The 14,827-nt window shown below is 44.3% G+C and overlaps 1 protein-coding gene across 1 annotated transcript in view; it reads right to left on the bottom strand.

Moving 5' to 3' along the window:
* IGFBP7 (insulin like growth factor binding protein 7) overlaps positions 1-14,827 on the bottom strand; it is a 75,331-nt gene that overhangs the window by 10,834 nt on the left and 49,670 nt on the right. The window lies entirely within an intron of this gene.

Raw genomic sequence — 14,827 nt, 5'->3', positions numbered from 1 at the left:
CAAAGTCAAACCATCCTTTTAAGCAGTCTTTAACATCCCTCAGCGTGCTAGTAATCTGTTAAGTATTACTAGGAAGTAAATACCTCATTATATTTAGGAGGCTATCCCCTCTGTTGATTACCTGAAGCCAATTTCAAAGACCAGACTAGCTTACCCCAGCCACCAGCGGGAGTTTAAGCTATTCTCTGGTGATGCATACATCTTGACAGTCAAAAGACAATTAGGAAGAAAAACATATTGCTTACAAAATTTTCTTCTCCCACAAATCATGCTTAAATGAGTTTTAATTTACCAGCTGTTTTGCTTATCTGCGACTTTCCAATTAATATAGTGAAACTTTACTCCCAAAATAGTGAATGTTTCTCTTTTTTATATACCAGTATTTCTGTCTGGGGGGAAGGGGCAACAAACAACCACTCCTTGGTTAATGTGCTGGACACTCAGCACATCCACTGCTAATTCGCAGTGCCTGGTTTCAGGCACCAGGGGCCTTCAGAGAGTCCACATTAGAGGGAAGGAGAGCCAGGAGCCTGGGGTGACAGCACATTACTTCCAGAACCGAACCTGGCCTGAACCCAAAGCTCAACGCCATTTCTTCAAAGAATGAGTTAATTATTCCCTCTGAATTTCAGCTCTCCACTGCCTTGGGTCTTCCAGCTGAATAAAATATCTAACTTTAGGGTCATCTTGCATCACAGTCCTGGGAAAGGGACAACCTCCCCTTGGGGCCTGGAAAGTTTTCTGGCATAAGCAGCATTCAAAGGGCATGAAGTCTCCCCTTTTGCAACAGGCTGTTTCCAGCCCACGATTAACTTCTTGAAACAGAAAGGAAATAACAGCATGTAAGATTTTTCCCACTCTCTAAAGTATTAGAAGCTGATTTTTTAAAAATCCCTCAGGGTAGTTTTATTTTTCCCCTTTGTAAGAATGTGCCAAACAAAGTTTTGAAAGCTCTAAATATATTTCGTGTTTCCTTCCCGCTAAACCCTAGGTCTGAAAGGAAGCATCTATCTTGGCCAGGGGTCTTGGCTTTTCTGTGGCAAACATGGACGTGGTTAGCACAGCGGTGCTGTGTTTATGTGTGTTGCTGGCTCGGTCTCTGATGTTTCCTCATCTGTCCTCACCAACACAAGGCCCCACAAAGGGCAGGGTAGGGCAGGGCTGGGCCTCACTGCATCCCAGCCTTCCTCCAGGGCCCTGGGACCCCAAGAGCTTGGACACCACAGAACCGGATCTGGCTCACCTCTGAGGGCCCCAAGAGACTGTCCTCCTTCCCACACACGGACTTGGTGGGATGACCTCAAGGCTCGGGGGTTCTCAAGGGAGTGTTCTGAGAAGAATACACCAGTGTTCAGAGATTGGAGGGGCTCGGGAACAAAGCTGCCTCTCACGTAGCAAAACCACATGAGGAATGCAAGATTCCTGTGAGATCTGAGTGCCTCAGCCTTGTGACAAACCATTTATTTCAACTCACAGCCATCTCTCTATAGGCAGAGCAGGGAGCAGAGTTATCCATCGTTGCCAGGGGCAGATTCTGGAGAGCACGTGGAAGAACTCCAGCCTAATTTTCTGTCACACGTCTTGAAGACACGCTATGGATTCCTCTGACAGCCTAATTTTAAAACTAAGATATTCTTTTTTTTTAAATTTTATTTATTTATATTTATTTATTTAGCTGTGCCAGGTCTTAGTTGCGGCACATGGGCTTCTCTCTAGTTGTGGTGCACTGGCTCCAGAGCGTGCGGGCTTAGTTGCCCCACGGCATGTGGGATCTTAATTCCCCAGCCAGGGATCGAACTGGCGTCCCTTGCATTGGAAGATGGATGCTTAACCACTGGACCACCAAGGAAATCCCAAACGAAGATATTCTTTATTTTACTTATTTATTTTTGGCCACACTGCGTGGCTTTCAGGATCTTCCCTGACCAGGGATTGAACCTGGGCCACCACAGTGAAAGCCTGGAATCCTAACCACTAGGCCACCAGGGAAGTCCAAAACTAAGATATTCATAGTTTTAATATAGTCTGATATATCAAAATTTTCTTTTATGATTAGTGCTTTTTGTGTCCTGTTAAATTTATTTTGTGTAGCCCATGGCCCTAAAGATCTCCTGTTTTCTTCTACAAGCTTTATGGTTTTACCTTTCACATTTAGGTTTGTGGTCCATCTTGAATTAATTTTTGTGTATGCTATGAAGTAGAGGTCAAAGTTCATCACTCTCTCCCCAAAGGATAGCCAATTGTTTTGGCATCATTTGTTGAAAAGACCATCCTTTTCCTACTGAAAGTGGTGCCTTTGTGGTAGATCCATTGGTCATATATGTGTGAGTCTTCTTCTGGATTCGCTATTCTGTTCCATTGGTCTATGTGTCTATCCTTGTACCAACAAACATGGTATGATTTAGAATTAAATGTAATAAAACTGAAGCACTGAATGGAGAACAGATCTGTTTTATCTCCCTGCAATTCTCTCCTTATTCCATGAAGCAGAACATTTCAGGAGGAGCAAAAATTCTTTAAAAACAGCTGAACCTACCCAGGAATACTCTGAGAGCCATCACCAGGGCATTCAAATTAGGACGAATCATGCTGTGAGTTCCTCTTTCTCTCTCCCAACTCTTGAAATACATATAAAACCTTGGGTGGATGGGCTGAGTCAATATTTGGACCATCCCAAGAACATAAATAATTTTGTCAATTCTGCTACCAGGCAATGCCTAGAATTCAACAAGAGTTGCCTACCACAAAAATCTGTATTACTCACGGACCCCTGTTGAGTTGATGGGGTGGAGAGGCAAAGGGAAGGGCCATCAGGACCAGTTTGCTGCACAACATTTACAAAACCCCTTGCTACTTCAGATGTCCCTGAACAAATGTTGACCCACAGAGACACCAAGTGGACACGTTCTGTATGGAAGTGAAGGATGGTGAAAATATGTGGGGCTGATATGATGGCAGATCCAACAGCACTGCACCCCGTCCCCACTCTGAAGAACCACCATCCCACATACTCCACTGACAAGCAATTTCACTGCCAAAATCACCTCAAATTGCATGTGTACCATGCAATTCAATTCCTGAAGGTTCTGTTCTACCTCAGGAGAGCAGTTGAAAAAATGACTCTTTACCAAAATAATTTCTAAATCTTTCCACATTGCCTTTTTTCCAAGAAGGCCAAAGCAGACCCAGAATTATTTCTGTTTTTAAGGATAAAATAACTTTTTAGTTCATTCTGAGCTCATTTTTGGGCAGAAAGCTCAAAACCAGCCCTTGAGGCCAAGCCAAGGGTAACAACATTGCCATCTAAATCACGCACAGTGTTTGGATTCCACTTAAAACAAGTCACAGAATATTTAAATGTATAGGAACAAACACCAGAATAGGTTCAATTATTTATTTATCCTTGCCTTTGTTCCAGTAAGGACTTCAGGCTGCACAAACATCTGTCTAGCAGACATCCTGTACAGATTAACTGCCCACTGCCTCTCTCCTCTCCTTCCCCACTGTGGACAACTCCAGGCAGCAACCAAGCTGTCACAGCGATGCCTGGTGGCTGATGTGGGGAAGTCCATCCCAAGACTTTCCCCACCTCCAACTCACCCTATTTTTCTATTTCACATGAATGCCCCCAAACCAGGCTACTCCATGTTCCATTCTTACCTTTCTCAACTCAATTCTCATTCAATTTCATTCGATCTTTCTCAGATCTCTAAGTTTGTTTTCTTGCTCCCCCCCTTTTTTTTTTTTTTTTTTTTTTGCGGTACGCGGGCCTCTCACTGCTGTGGCCTCTCCCGTTGCGGAGCACAGGCTCCGGACGCGCAGGCTCAGTGGCCATGGCTCACGGGCCCAGCCGCTCCGCGGCATGTGGGATCTTCCAGGACCGGGGCACGAGCCCGTGTCCCCTGCATCGGCAGGCGGACTCAACCACTGCGCCACCAGGGAAGCCCGCTCCCTTATAAGTTTTGCCTGGTAAACTTAGGTGGTCTCTTCCTTTTAATCAATCCTTGAAGAGAAAGAGGAAGAAAAAGAAGGGAGGGAGGGAGGAAGTAAAGGAGAAGGAGAAGAAAGAGAAAGTGAAATAAAGAGAACCAGGTCCTGAATGAAACTGTGTAAGGAAGAAGAAAGTTTTAAGTTTGGAAGAAAACTAAAATTAAATTTAAGGAACCAGTGTCACCTTAAAACTACCTGGAAGGAGTCAGATTCTCCTATGGAATCTACATCGTCCCCCTCAGACACTCTTAATTAAATTCTAGACAAATGACCCACAGACCACAGATTGCTTATTCAATTATAACCTAAAACTAGCTATGGTCTGAAAAATCACTAAAGATATAGAAAAGGAAGAATTTTCAATGGATTTAAATTTGTAATATTTCGATTTGATTCTGAAGAGGTAAAGAAGGGCAGTTCTCACAAAACACACAAATGTCATGAGAAAAAGACCCTGAAATAGAATTAATTTTGAACTTGACAAGAAATTGATTCAACCTGATCTTACATAAAATTGTAGGAGAGGACAGAGTTAAAATTTGTTACCTATAAAAAGCATGGGAATAATATAAAAGAAATATGTGAACAATTTCCTAGTTTCTTACAGAGCACAAAACACTCCCCAGACATGACCTGAGATGCCCTCACCATGTTACCATTAAAACAAACAAAAATACCCAAAGCACTTTTGGGAAGAGAACACTTGGCTCTGGATCCTTGTCTACTGCTTATAGCCAAGAGACCTTGGACAAGTCACTTACCCATTTATACAGAAGAAACCAGGGCAGGTCTAAGAATTTTCTTTTTGGGCTGGAAGTGAATGTACCCATCATGAATGTGTCCTAGAGCACAGTCATATGGCATCTTTGACAACCATGAAGTTTTGAGGCTCCACTGCCTGCCTGGTTCTGGGAGCTCTCATTCCCTACAAATCAGTCCAATGCACCACCTCATCTACCTAAATGCACTGTACATGACTCATAACAAAGTTCATTCTCCCAGTGATGGAAAAAACAGAGCTTTATTAGAAAGGTATCAGTGGTTACCTAGTTAGCCAATATTTTCATCTGGAAAAGCTGCACAGAAGATGTTAGGAGAGGTCATGTTTTGGAGCTAAATATAATACTCGATTGAACCTGGGAAATGGTCAAAAGTCAAATTCTCCTTAACAGTCAATTTTTGTTCAATTTTGTTGATATCCTATTCAACCACATTTTTTTTCATTGCTGCCTTCATTTTCCCCATGATCTCTCCCATGTTTACCCTACAAATTCACTCTTCTTTCTTATTTCTACCAAATTCTCTGCTCCTAGCATTCATGCTCACTCTCTCATTACATGCTTATTACCACTTCTAGAACCTTTGCTTATGCACTTGCCTACTTGGGATGTCCTCCTTCCTCTCATCTATTATCTATGCCCTATCCTTTTATTTGGAGCTCTAAGGCTGAAGTTTCATCTCCTTTTTGACTTTTTTTTTTTTTTTTTTTACAGCTCCAGTTTGCACTTATTTCTTCTCTGAAATCTTGTTGAGTTCAGAGTTAGTGCCACACAGCTTAGTGCGTCATTATTCTCTAGCGCTTTCCTTAGCAGGGCTAATTGAAGATGCCAGTGTCCTGATAGAGTCATAACTGAGCCAGAAACTCTGGAATCAGATGTACTTCGTGTTCACTGGGAGGAGGGACAGACCAGATTCTATGTAGTGGAAAAAGGGCAGCAGTAAATTCAGAACATAACATGACTAGTCATACGGAACTAAGAAGATAGCCACGATCTTGAAAATATACCAGTGTACACATTTGCCAAGGTACCTAACCAAAGTGGTGCTATAGTCACTTCTTATTTATCAACTGGAAGATTATTCACTGCGACTTTCTTTAATCTTCCACTTGACTTCCTCTTGCCACAAACAAGGTTTCTTGGCTACTGCCCACTCAACAACCAATTTGTATACAATCTGGGATGTAAAATAATTTAAATATATATTAGCTAAGAAAGTTCCAATGAGAAGGGTAGATCTGCTGTGGGGAAACGATCATCCATCAACCATACATCAAAAACAGGGTTTCTGCAATATGCTGGTTTATATTATTCACATTATAGCTCTCACTAAGTACTTATTAACATGGCTAAGAGAGTCGAGTATAAAGACTTCTCCAAGTTATGGTAATTTGCAAACCACACTCATCTTGTCTCTTAATGATGCTGGGTCCTAAAATAGCTCACAGAGTATGTGCATTCATACCAAAAAAGGAGGGTTTAAGAACGAAGTGAGACACCACATATGGAGATAAAGAGTTCAGACAACTTGGCAAAAATCCCCAGATTGGATTCCGATAACACGTTGAAGGGAAAAGCACCAAACAAAAGTACAAAATGGGAAAAGAATAGTAGGAAGGCACTATGGCCAAGAGGGGGAAGGGGATGAAAGATGTGGAAACTTCCTGATATTAAATCAGGGGAAGCAGGAACTGTATGGCTAATTAAAGGGCAGAGCCATCTGCCAAGGCAAGTCATTTCGGGAACTTCTAGAGGTGCAGTGATACAGCAGCTGACCCTAGGTATGAGAATCTGGCACACAGTCTCATGGGTATCAGTTGAGGACAGTAAGGGCAGGAGAAGAAAGGACTAAATCTTAAGCACCATAGGCCAGATTTAACTTCAGAGCTTTTGTTTAAGGCAAAGTCATCTCATTATGGTTGCTCCTGTTGGTCATTTACATTTTAGTGTGAGTGAAGGCCCAAAAGTTTATAATGATGGGGTTCTCCCAAACACTGCTGGGGGGAAATGTATGTAAGAAATGCTTCCTCTTTTTTGGATACAATATATTGAGGTGGGATGGGGAGGTTGAACAGATATAGACAGATTAAAATGCTAGGAAGGTAATAGACTGCTCTACCACTTCTGAGTTATGTGACACTGAACAAGTTATTTAATGTTTCTCAGTTTATTCATCTGTGAAATGGGATAATACCTAAGTCATTAGATTTTCAGAAAGATCAAACAAGATACAGCAATTAGCACAGTACCTGGCATGGGGTAAACACTCAGTAAGTATTAGTTACTGCTTTTATTTCAAAGTAAATCCTTATGACTGGAGCTAATACAAATTGCTTCTTCAGAGAATGGAGATGACACATCGTTTGGAGCTGGGGTGGCTGGCGAAAGGAGCTGGTATCTGAGCAGGCCCTGAAGTTCAGAAGTACACTTTCTCTCAAGGAAGGTTTTCAACTTCAGAGACCTGCCTGAGCAGAGGTGTGGAGGCAGGAAAACAACAGCTGGCTGGTGGAACAGCAAGCACCCCAGTCTGCTCGGGGAGAGCATAGCTGAGATTTGGGTGTGGAGCACAGTGGAAGGAGGAGGGGGGGACACTTTGTGGTCCACTGCGTCTCTGAATGTTGGAGAGATGTGATTCAAGTGGCATTTCAGGAGATGACTTTGGAGGCCTTTGCAGCAGGACTGGGACAGGGTGGGGATTAGAAGCCTAAATCAAGGTGGTAGCAATGGGAACAGAAAGGAAAGAGGCAGATTTGAGAGATTATTCAGGAAGAACCAACACTACCTGGGAACTGACTGGATGTGGGGATGAGGGAATGAGTCAAAAGTTGTGGGCTGGGTAAGAGGAGGCTGAGACACCGTGGACAGAAAAGCCAGGGTGTCTGTCTGAGGAAGGCCTTGGATTGGAGAAGGGGGAAAGGATGAGTTTGGGCTTAGATTTGCGGATTTGGGCAATGAGGAGGTGCCGAACCCCACAGAGAGAAAGGAAACAGACTGGGGGACCAGTGGTACCAAGGTAAACACGGTCAAGTTTACACTTTAGCCCTGGCAGGCTGGGTGGGTTCCTGGGTATGGAAGGAAGACAGCTTTGGCTCGCTTTCCCAGGGACAGCTTCTCTGGAGGGAATTCCAGCAGCTCGCTGCTGACACCCAGCGCATTCTCACCCCACCCCATCCCAGGTAAAGCAGGGGAGTAGACAGCTAAGACACTGCTTAGCAACCAGCCACTTATGTGCAGGGGCAGTTCATCTGAAAGTAGACTGTCCAGTATGATGCAACCCTGGTAACGGCATACACAGATCCTGTGAATTACATTTCTTGGCTGACAGCTAGTTATCTCTGGGTTAATGAGACACCCTATTTTGGCTCCAATCTTTGATGCTGAAAATCTTCCTAGAGTGTATTAATCTTTTTTTTTTTTCTGTAGTAGATATCATAGTATTCAGATGTCTTTCTATGACTGTGACTCTTGCAATGTCTCAGAAGTATCATAAGTTTGAACGGACCATGGAACATAAAAAGAAAGTTGATGTTTCTTGTAATTTGTTGCTTGCAAACCAATCTCTTATTTCATGATGTCTTCTTATTCTTTTCCCCTAACAAGTATGGACCCAGCACAAAATGATAGAATAATAACCAAGGGTCTGACTCCAGGCTGAGGTTCCCACCCACAGGTGATTCTGGTACATGTGGCCTGGGGTCATCCTTGCAGCCACGCTGCACTAGGTAAAATAAATCCATGAGGGATTTAAAGCCAAGTTCAGATGTGTAAGGTGGAGAGATCACTCTGGTGGCCGTGTGGTGGCTGAGCTAACCTGGGGCTGTGTCAGCAACATTGCCAAGGGATGAGCTCATGTATCCGGCAAAGCTCCCACGGAGCTGGAATAGCTAAACTACCATCACAACACCGGCATGACTGACATCCACACATGTTAAGTTAGCGGGCTACATTTTTATGTGGTTTGAGCACATGGAAGAACTGACTTCACACAGGGTACCTTTATGAAGGGAAACTCCCTAGTTATGTGGGTGTATCTTGTTCATGCTAATGGAGCCTTGGAAATGCTTTTTTCCCCCACATTTCATGGGCCTGTCCTATCTGGACTGTGACTCACCTTAATTCCAACACGTGAAAATTTAGGGTCACTTTTTCCTATTCTGCAAGCACAGAACTGGGTGGGGAAGTTTCCACAGGAGGGCACTTATGGCCACCTGATTCTGAGCTTCCTAGAAACCCAGAGTGCAAGTTCCCCCAGGACACTTCGTCTTTGAGTCCTTGCCTTCCCTACACACCCACAAGTGCCTGGCATCGTCAGGCATCAGAACTGTTTCCTGAGCCGAGCTGTGAGCTGTAAGGGGAACTCCTCCCGAACCTGGAGGCTCACCCACCCTCAAAGCTTAGTCTCTGTCCATAGGCCCCGAGCTGACTAACAAGGGATGTAGTCCAAAGAAAGAGATGCTCTTGAACCCTGCCCCTAGGGGGAAGGATATGAGGGACTGCCAAGTGGCCTTCAACTTCAGGAGCGTTGGACTTGCTAAGCCCAGTACCTAGAATATTTTGGAAAGCTGAAGAAGGCTGAGGCCTGAGCTCCCAGGAGGACCTGGGAGGATGCTACTGTGGGGCCACTTCTGCAGTTCCCTGTCCACTAGACAGCCCGGGCTCCAGGGAGCTTCCCACCTGGGGTCTTAAGTAGAAGACTAAAGTTCTTCAGCTCCCTGAGAACTAGATAAGTCCTCAATTCCACTTCATCCAAGGAAGAGATTTACATTGTAGGAGGCCCAGTAAATCCCTCAGGCCAGGCTGACCACTCTGGAAGCAGACTGTGGGGATGGGCAGTGCAGTACCGGGTCACTCTTTTAGATTAGGAATTATCAAAAAGAGATTTGTTCAGTCTCTGGAAGGTTATGCAGGTTGGAAGAGATCTTGCAGAGGGGCATCTGCAGGAATAACAGGCACCAGACACACAGCCAACAGGGCAAGCTCCAACCACCCGGGAACCAGCCTCTAAGAAGGATGCTGTCTTGCAGTGGCTGCCAATCCTGGCTGCACACTGGGCTCCTCTGGGAGCGGTTAACTACTATGCAGGCCTGGGCTGCACTCCCAGAGTTTCGCGTTGGTCTGGGCATTGGTCTGGGTGTGGGGTCTGGCACTGGAATTATTTTTTTTCAACTCCCCAGGTAGAACCACTCACTTAAAACACGGCTTCAGAGCAGGAGATGCTCAGATGACAAAGACAACACCAACGTGGAAAGTAAGAGAGGAGAAGAGGAGGACAGATTTGGAGAAACATTGCTCCCAAGTCTTTTCAGGGAGAGACCGAGGACACTGGGAGGTGCAAGCATTTAAGGAGAAGAGAGGAAAGTTCCAGGAGCTGGAGTGAAGGGTATAGATACCCGATAACCTTCTTATTGTTACTATTATCGCTCTAGCTCCATGGGGGGTACGGTGGGCCATGTCTGACCTCCCCGTGTTTGTCACAAGCTTTGAGTTGCCTGCTCTCAGAGTCTCAGTAGTTCTCCTTCTATGCTGTTTTCCATTTTCCTAAAATAAAGCACTTGGTTCACATCCCCAGCCCCGCCCCTGCCCCTCTCCTGCCCTCAGAATTCCTACCCTTCATGACAGTGCCAGAGATGGGGCTCTGCGTCCGTCTGGAGTCTGTGGGTCTCATTTAAGAGCCCACTAGATCCGGACCCTTTGCCTTTGCTCATTTAGAGTCAGATCGCCTCCCTGCTAAGACGTGTTCAGCTCGGCTTTGCGAGGGCCTGGAGCCGCATTAAACACAAGGGATCTGTGTGAGGCACGGCCCCCTCCGTCCCCCTCCACCATGAACACAGTGCGGGGCATGCCGTGCCTGTGCCTGGCTGGCATTTTTACCCGGTGATGTCTTTGCCCGTCAGGCCCCAGTCTCTACAGCTCTCATGGTTACAGTTGCCTCCTTGGCCCAAAACCCCAGACATTAATCAGCCGCGCATAACGGCTCCCCCTGTTCTCTCTCAGTGTTTTCCCCTCCTTCACTTGTGCCCTCTGGTTATTTTCTGTACTCCTCTGTGACCTCCACAGACTTGAAAGCTCTCAGCTATTTACCCCAAGTCTCATCCTTTGTTTATCTCTGCTTTGCTGAGTGTTCTCAGATTTCCTCCCCACTTCCTAGTAGGATTTAGGTTCCTTCTCCCATGTTCTGCACTTCTCTAGCACTGCCCTCCAGGCTCAAACTGGAACAGAACATTCCTCTTACCCGTGGGCTAATTCTTTTCATGTGCGTCCTGAGTACTTACTACATTTGCTACTGTGTACTTGCTTTGTGGACATACTGTGTGTTCCCAGTATAACAAGACATTCTTTCTGAGTGCTGAGAGGAAATTCACATTACAGAACGTGCTAGATGTGGGTGCAGTGGACCACCTGAGCTTGGAAGAGCTGGATTGTTCAAAGACGCTCAGAAGTGCCAAGTAACACTGCTCTGAAAATCAGGGAAATGGGCAGGTCTCTGATCACGGGGGAGGAAGACCTCTCTAAGAGGGACTGGGGGACTTTGAATAAGGGTTTTGTATTTTTCATTAGTGAGGCAAGTCTTGCTTGCTCTTGTTGGGTGGAGGTTGACCTGGAGCCCACCCAGCTGGGCGTGAGCTATGAAAGTGGGAACCAGACTTCCCTGGTGACGCAGTCGTTAAGAATCCGCCTGCCAATGCAGGGGACACGGGTTCAATCCCTGGTCCGGGAAGATCCCACATGCCGCAGAGCAACTAAGCCCCTGCGCCACAACTACTGAGCCTGTGCTCTAGAGCCCGTGCGCCACAACTACTGAAGCCTGCACGCTTAGAGCCCGTGCTCCACAACAAGAGAAACCACCGCAATGAGAAGCCTGCACACCGCAACGAAGAGTAGCCCCTGCTCGCCGCAACCAGAGAAGGCCCGCGCGCAGCAACGAAGACCCATCGCAGCCAAAAATAAATAAGTAAATAATAAATCAATTAAAAACAAAAAAAAAAGAAAAGTGGGAACCAGGTGAAGGAAAGCTATGCTACCTCATGGGCGAGTAGTTACCCCAGAAGGAGGGTCTCTGGGGGCATAAAAATGCTCTTTGCTGCTCTTACTGGTATTTATAGGACCAGACAACTTTACTTTGGCATCTTGATTATTTTCAGACAGTGATTATTTTTCTATAATTAGTGGTTCTTTTTCTTTTCTTCTTTTTTTGAGTTTTTTTTTTTTTTTTTTTTTTTTGTGGTACGCAGGCCTCTCACTGTTGTGGCCTCTCCCGTTGTGGAGCACAGGCTCCGGACGCGCAGGCTCAGCGGCCATGGCTCACGGGCCCAGCCGCTCCGCGGCATGTGGGATCCTCCCGAACTGGGGCACGAACCCATGTCCCCTGCATCGGCAGGCGGACTCTCAACCGCTGCGCCACCAGGGAAGTCCCCGCCCCTGTTTTTTTTTGAGTTTTGTTTTCCTTGAGTTGTTAATTCCTTTTACAATGCAGGAAAAAAGGGGGCTCTCATCGTTTCAATAGTAAACTGGGTTTGAAAGGTTAAGATACCGCATCTTTACAAGGACTTGGAGCAACTGCATGTGAAGTGTGCTATGGGGCCCGTCATCGAAACATCCTTTCCCTCTGCAGGTGTTTCTTCCAGGGCAGCCACCAGCTCCAGCCTTGGAGATTCTATTCTTCTGTTTAAGTAAAGGAAAGTAATTTCCTTTCAGAGCAGTAGCTGGGATTTCAGACTGGGCACCTCTTTAGAGCAGCCATGCATAAAAGCAGGAAACTCATTCTTTACAAACTTGGGGAAGAAAATGTCCACGATTTTCCCGAAATTGACATAGAACCTGCGCTTTATGCCTCCTTAGTCCTTGCCTTTTGGGTACATTCTCAGGGGATCTCTCTAGCAAACGTGTGACCCCTTTAGCAAGCTGGGGGCTTCAAGGGGATGATGCCTGCTCTGCCTATGAACAAGGGGTGGAAAGCAGCCCAGACTTATCTAGTCCATGGGAAAGGATTATGGTCTCTGAGCCTGTAAATCAGTTAAACTGACACTTGAAGAGAAGAAAGGAGACTCAAATAGGTAAACTGAGACAAGACCCCCGGGACAAGCATGACGCTGGTAATCACGAAACCTGCTTCCGCCCACACATCCACGGGAGCTTGGCCTCCGTGAAAACACAGTCATGATCTCTGCAGCTGAGAGAGCTTAACCTCACTCACAGACGGTTCTGAATAACGCTTTGGAAAACAAGCAAGCAGCATTTTAACCTACACAGCAATAATGAGGAATAACAGATCCACACATACTCCAGTGTCAGCACTAGATAGCTTTCCCAATGTCATAACATGCTCAGACAATTAAAGAACAGATATTTTTGGAACATATTGATCGACAGATGTAAAACTGGGTTGGCCAGGGACTTACTTCCCTGGTGGTCCGGTGGTTAAGACTCTGCACTCATTCCCAATGCAGGGGCCCCGGGTTCCATCCCTGGTCAAGGAACTAGATCCCACGCCGCAACTAAGAGCCCACATGCCGCAACTAAGAGCCCACATGCCACAACTAAGAGCCCACATGCCACAACTAAAGATCCGACATGCACAGCCAAACAAACGAATAAATAAATAAATAATTAAAAGAAAAAAATAAATAAATAATTAAAAGAAAAAAATAAATAAATAATAAAAGAAAAAAATAATAATTAAATAAAAGTATAAAATAAATAAATAATTAAATAAATAAATAATTAATTAAAAGTATAAAATAATAATTATATAAATAATAAATAAATAATTAATTAAAATAATTAAATAATAATTAAAATAATAAATAAATAATTAAATAAAAGTATAAAATAAATAAATAAATAATTAAATAAATAAATAAATAAATAAAAATATAAAAATAATAAATAAATAAAAAAATAAATAATTAAAAGAAAAAAATAAATAAATAATTAAAAGAAAAAAAAACGAAACTGGACTGGCCAGTGGTTTAATTCCTATTAGTTAGGGGTTATCAAAAGAAAAATGTCATCAATTCATCATTAATATTCATTTCCTGTAATGAGAGCACTAACTTCTACTGTTGCCTAGATGAAGTTACTCCTTAAGGGAAAATCCCTATGGAAAAAGGTATAAAAGTTGAGAAAGACTCACAATGAAACTAAATCGAATTTCAGCATTGTATGGCACTAAGCAGGTAAAAACAAGGAGTGGATTAATTCATTCAGGTCCTCCACAGACTAAGTGCTGTGCTGGGTGACAGGAGGAATGGAAAGATGATGGGGTTGGACTCCTATCTGACATGGATTTAGAATCCACAAAGTGTAGACTAGAATACAAGTATAGAATCAATTATAATATGGAAGGAGTATGACTGGTCCTATGATATAAATATAAAAAGCATTCTGACTGAGTAGGTCAGAACTGAATTCATGGAACAGGAAAAGGGCTTTCAAAGTTAAAGGCAGTGGGTGGGGTTGGTAAGGCAATTCCAAGCGAGGGGGTCAGCCTGCTCGAAGAGGTGAGATGTCGCTGTATATTGGCGTTGGGGTTTACAGCCCACGTAGAGTTTTTATAACTATTACTTCATTTTCACTTTCCCAACAATCAGCTAAGCGAGTCATTTTACAGATAAAGATATTGAGGTTCACTAACGTTGAGCGTCTTGTGCAAAGTCCCCAAGCCTGGGAGTGGTGTGTCCAGGACATGAATCTACGTTTTCTGAGTCCAAACCCAGAGCTTTCCCTAGGCTCCTGTGGTGCCTCTCTACACAACCCAGTATTGCTGAAGTGTCCCTTTCTTGCTTTGTTTTGTTGGAGCGTGAGGGGTTTGGAGAGAAGGAAAAGAAGTCTTGAGAACTGGAGGCCAGACTAGATTGCAGCGGTTTTCAGTGTCAAGGCAAGGAGATTAGGTATGTCTATAAGTTACCATGAAGAAAAGAAAAACAAGATAATGAAAACATTAATGTCTTTTGGAGAAAAGATTACACAATCGTGAGAATCCTAAACAGAGGTCACGGCTCACCATGACCTGACTCAGAGGTCACGGCTCACATGACTCCGGCCTGAAATGTTTCAGG

The sequence above is a fragment of the Grampus griseus genome (genome assembly GCF_964374135.1).
Source record: "Grampus griseus genome assembly, chromosome: 4".
In the NCBI taxonomy this organism is placed as follows: Eukaryota; Metazoa; Chordata; class Mammalia; order Artiodactyla; family Delphinidae; genus Grampus; species Grampus griseus.
Note: the sequence above shows the minus strand (reverse complement) of the source record. Positions and strands in the feature narration are given on the sequence as shown.